Here is a 6,000-nt window from a genome sequence, read left to right on the forward strand (position 1 = left end):
GCATTTAGGAATTTGTATCATACATCTCGTGGTGAACCTTGAAAGGAAAACTTTAAAAAGATCAACTTAAAATATATTGAATGAACCTAACAATGCTTTGAAACATAACGCAAACACATAGAGGTCTAAGCTAGAGACGTGTTCCGATGTCGTTAAACGTAGTGACTGTCGATTTCGAAGAAGGTGGGTGATTCCTACTGAGAGTCGGTGGCACTAATACGGACTTGTGCTCCCACGTACCGTCGCGTATATATTGGGAGACCCCTATAGGCATATATCTTTTATCCCTAGGAAGTCGTGTCGGCCGCCCTACTGATCGCAATGCAGTGAACACAGCATTCATGAAGATCGACCACCCGTACCGTAAAACGTATTCTGTGGTTTTGCGAAAGGTTTGGCACACCCTCTGCCTAGATCTCCAGAGCAGTTTCTTTTGGCCTTTTTCAAACTCTATAACTGAAAAAGTCCATCTGAGCATTTGCCACTTCGGGTTCGTTAAAACATCGAAGGAGACTAGAGTCATCTTTAGCTTTTTCTCGACTCTTAAAAAGTGAAAAAGCAAGTTGTGTCTAAAAGCATCTAATAAAATTCATTCAATTCGGAAACACAAATTTCCCCTTTTAATATTTTGGTTAATCGAGTAATCCGAAATCATGGAAGAAAGTCAATTGAAACCCCGTCGTTCGCGGAGGCTTACGAGTCAACCTTCTTTGTCTCCGGAATCAAAAACAGTACGGACAAAGCGAACTCGTTTAACCGGTTCAAAATCTCCTATAAAATTTAGAACAAGTGTTCCAACTGCATCTAAGGTTCCGGTTACTCCTAACATTTCTGGAAACCCTGCCTCTATAGAAGAAGTTCAACAGCCACAGAAGGACAGTAATACTGATCCTAGTCTAGGGGCAAATACTTGTATAACTGAACCAGTTCCATCTGTAACTGGTCCAGAGAGTTTTGTTCCTCAAACAACTGTCGCTGTCGAAGAAACCACTTCTTCGGCACTAGAAATATTTTACGGACCTGACGGTCTTCCTCTTCCACCGGGTTTGATTGCGATAGAGGAAATTGCAGAGGATCCGCAAGCAAGTACTCCAACCCATTTTGGAGTCGGGGTCACTCTATTTCCTTCATCAGAAGTTAATCCACCACAAGTGGAAGTTCCTGTAGAATCGCTAGGCAATCTATTGGATATACTTAAGATGTTTGAACAACCGTCATCATCTAGGACTGTGTCAAATGACACAGCGACAACAGAAGCCCCTGCCGTCACTCCGACAATGTTTGCCGGCATACCAGCTGTCCCGACTAGCTCACAACAGCTAGAAGGAGTCCACCAAGGGACTATTTCGATAGTATGGTCTGTTCCAGTTTGTTCATCCGGAGTAATATCCGGCAACTCTTACGTTGAAACTCGATAGATTGATCCTCATGGAGGTCAATTTGGGCCATCCAGTCCTCAAGGACTAACAATCCCTCTGAGTTCCGGATTGCTACCGTATGGGGGGCAGTATGCCCTTTCATTACCTCCTCCGGGAGGATATCCATATGGCAGTTCTCAACAGTATTCAGGTTATACTGGAATTGCATCAAGTAGTTGGGTACCTATGCTACCTCAACAACCAAGGGTTGTATATTCCATGCAACAGTGTGTACCTATGACGAACATCCCGACCACACCGGCTATTGTAACAGTGTCACAAGTTCAAGCGATGCCTGTTGCATGTCAACCTCAGATTTCTCAGGTTGTAATGCAACAGCCTCTGGACCATGGGTCACAACCACAATCGCCAACTGGTGGGACGACACAGGTCCAAACGGGTATAATTACCCCACACCTTGGTCCAACGGTTAGCATAGCACAACAGAACATGGCTTCACAACCATGGCTAGTGCAATACCAACAACCACAATTCCAGCAAGTGTACCAAGGTTCTGAGCAGCAGATCTTTGCGAACAGTGGACAACCGTATATCCAAAACGGTCAAAACCAACCACTTTACAGTGGTCAAGTCCACCAACCGTATCAGTCATACCAACATCAATTACATTATGCTGGTATGCAAAGGCCCACTACTCAAGCGATTCCATCGTACCCTGGTTACGCTTCGCCTAACCTGAATCAACAGTTACCATTCGTGGCAACTTTAGAGTTACCCGATTTACATCGGTTAACCAACGATCCGATTGCTTATGCCCCTTGGTGGCCAGCGATTCCTCATAAACTTCCATCTGACATTCCTAAATTCAATGGAAATCCAGGTGAAGACCCATCGAATCACATGATGACTTTTCATCTGTGGTGTTCGTCGAACACCTTAAACGACGATTCGATAAGGCTTCGCCTTTTTTAGAGGACATTGACAGGTCCAGCGGCTAAATGGTATATTGAATTGCCAAGAGCCTCCTTCGACAATTTTAGTTCCCTAGCAACGACTTTCTTAACCCATTTTCAATTACCGATAAGGTATGAAACGTGAACAGAAATATTAACCAACTTCAAGCAGACAACTGCCACCCATATATCTGATCATATACATGAGTGGCATCGTCGTCGTAGGATGGTGAAAACATACGTTCCCGATCAGCTATTAGCTGAATGGTTTATAAAGTCATTACTTCCTGCTATTACGGAAGATGTGGCCAAGGGGGGAGTCGTAACAGAGGAGCAAGTCATTGCTCGTGCACAGTATTTGGACTTAGTTTATACTCAGTCCGACACGCTCTACAACAAAATACCTGACGCCCCTAGAACAAAATTTTCAATTCCTCCTCCTCCTAAATCAAATAGTGACTCTCATGCCGGTGACGGTGTGATTGGCACGGCAAACGCGAAATCGATAAAGGCTTCGTCAAAGAAAGCCCGTAAGAATTCGGATCAAAATGCAAAAGAAGAAATTCTTTATTCGGAAGTAAATGCCGTATCAGAAGATAAAGGAAAAGAAACCAATCAACCAGGAAGCAAGAAGAAGCAAAACAAAGGGAAGAAGAAGAAACAGGGTGAGTCATCCCCTGGAAAAAATTCTTCAAACCCTCCTGGGAAAGGGAAACAAAATTATCCATGTCTAATATGTGATGATAAAGATCATAACACAAAGAGTTGCCCATTCAAAGCTAAGTTAAAGAGGTTCTTTAAAAGTTCCCAAACCTCAGTTGTGTTAACTGATCCATTTCCCAACCCAAGTCAAAATCTGGTTGATAGTGGAAATGCTTCCCTGTCGCAAGTACTTATGTTGTCGGTTTCAAAACAGCAGAATGATGCTTTGATTTCGACAAGGAACAAAGATTATGGGAATCCTCAGCTGTCGAACGAAAAAGGTAAAGATCAACCAAGTAGTTCGACAAAAACTTCGACAGAAGTTGTACCACCCATCATTCGTGAATTAACAATAAAACTGCCAAAGGGTGTAGTACACAAGTCGACATTTAATCCTCGCGCCAGAGCGGCGCAGCATTATAACATAGTGGAAGATTTGGCCCAATCGCCATCCGCTATGTCGACTCTTGAGGTATTACAAAATTGTCCATCCCAAAGGCAGGCGTTGTTATCAGAAATTGGTGGGGTTGATCCTAAGGATTCCAATCTTGTATCCTTTGATCACAAAGGATATGATCCTCAGTTACCAGCTCAACTAGCTTTCCTTATTCAAGTGAAATCCCTTAACAAAACTGTTCACAGAACGATTATTGATGAGGGAGCATCAACATGTATTATGTCGATGAGTTGCTGGAAAACTTTAGGATCTCCAACCTTGTCACGATCTTCGACGACATTAAAAGCTTTCGACGGAAGGACTTATACCCCGTATGGGATCCTTAATAACTTAAAGGTTGAACTAGGAGGAACAAGAGTAGAAATTGATGTTGAAGTCATTGATGGAAATCTTGACTATAACATCCTACTGGGTAGACCATGGATTTATGCCATGGCAGCTGTTGTGTCGACTTATTTTAGGAAGATCGCATTCCCGTTTGAAGGAGGGATTACGGTCGTCGACCAACAGAATTTCCTCCCTAATGGTTCACAAGTTACAGGAAGCATTCCCATGATCCATGAGAGCAACCATTCACTTCAAGATATCGGAGTAGGATTATTGAAAGACCCCACATTGATGGGAACTTTCGCGCTACCACCCCCTATTTACATGGGAAATATACCGTTTGTATCAACCTGCAACATGATATCTTCCACGAAGGTCGACATCGATCGTGCAATTGTTTTGCCCCCAAGCGCTTTAGAAATATTGTAGCAATCAATGTTTCAAGCATGGGAGGCGAACCCAAATCAACGCTCGTCAAGCGTTTGGGTAGATAGGTCTAGAGAATATGGAACCCCATTAGATCCTTGGTTGAAAGTACATGGGACTGACGAAGGAATCTTACAATCAATGATGATTGAGGGGGCACCATGGAATGATCACCACCATCGTTCCCTTCTTCCGGAATATGAAGAAGATACTCAAAGTGACCTTTATCACCCTTCAGTTTTTGAATTCCTAACAAATATTGTAAACACGGTGGATTCCGAGCGAAACCTATCCAATATTGAAGAGACTATAGCCATAAATATCTCGACTAAAACAAATGTTGTAGAGAATATTTATGTCGGCAAAGGTTGTTCCCCTTCAGAACTGGAAATATATAACGCTCTTTTTCGTGAATTCAGAGATGTCTTTGCTTGGTCATATGATGAAATGCCAGGCATTGACTCGAGTATCGTTGAACATGAAATTAAAATGTATCCTGATGTCAAACCAGTAAGACAACGGCTTCGGCAGGTGCACCCCAAGAAAGCCGTTGCCATTAAGGCAGAAGTTGAAAAACTTCTCCATGCTGGATTCATCTACCCGGTTCCTCTAACCGATTGGGTATCGAATATTGTCCATGTTATGAAGAAACAAGGGACAATTAGAGTGTGTGTCGATTATAGGGATGTAAACCAAGCTTGTCCGAAGGACAACTACCCTACACCCTTCATCGACCAGATAATTGATGAATGCGCCGGATGTGAAATCTTTTCATTTATGGATGGATTTTCCGGGTATAATCAAATAAATATCCGCCCACAAGACCAGTCAAAGACTGCATTTATTTGTCCGTGGGGCACATTCGCTTATCGAAAATTACCCTTTGGTTTAAAGAACGCAGGGGCGACGTTTCAGAGGGCAATGAATTATGCCTTCCATGACATCAAGAACATTGTTCAACCTTATCTCGACGATCTTCCGGCTCATTCGCGAAAGCGGACTGATCATTCGCAGCATTTAAGAGAAATATTTCTGCGTTGCCGACACTACAAGATAAGACTCAATCCACACAAATGTGTGTTTTGCGTCGGTTCTGGTCGTTTACTTGGCTTTGTAGTCTCTAAGGATGGGATTCGTCTCGACCCCTGCAAGGTTCAGGCAATCATTAATTTACCTCCACCTTCAAATTTGCTTCAGATTCAGAAACTCCAAGGGAAAGCGAACTTTCTGAGGAGGTTCATTCCAAATTACGCAAAAATTGCTAAGGGTTATACTCGTCTTTTGAAAAGGGAGGTACCTTTTGTCTGGGACCAGGTGGCGCAAGCTTCCTTTGATGCTCTGAAAGATTGTCTAGTAAAAGCATCATTAATGTACGCCCCGGACTATCAAAGAGATTTTAACCTGTATCTGGCTGCAGCGGATACGACCATTGCGATGGTTTTAGTTCAAGAAGTCGATGGAATTGAACATCCTATCTATTATTTAAGTAAAAACTTAAACGATACAGAAAGTAAATATTCTTATGTTGAAAAACTAGCGCTTGCAGCTGTTCAAGCGATTCAAAGGTTTCGACATTATGTCCTCTTTCGGAAAACTACCATCTTGTCAGATTGCAACCCCATGACTTATATACTGTCGCGACAGTTGCTGGGGGGAAAATATTCAAAATGGATAGCGATCCTTCAAGAGTTTGATCTCGAATTTGTAAAATCCAAATCAAAGAAAGCTCTAGTTTTCGCAGAATTATTATGTGATT

The sequence above is a fragment of the Pinus tabuliformis genome, chromosome 5_2, assembly GCF_031772625.1.
Source record: "Pinus tabuliformis cultivar Carrire ecotype Pingquan chromosome 5_2, CPIR1, whole genome shotgun sequence".
Taxonomy (NCBI): Eukaryota; Viridiplantae; Streptophyta; class Pinopsida; order Pinales; family Pinaceae; genus Pinus; species Pinus tabuliformis.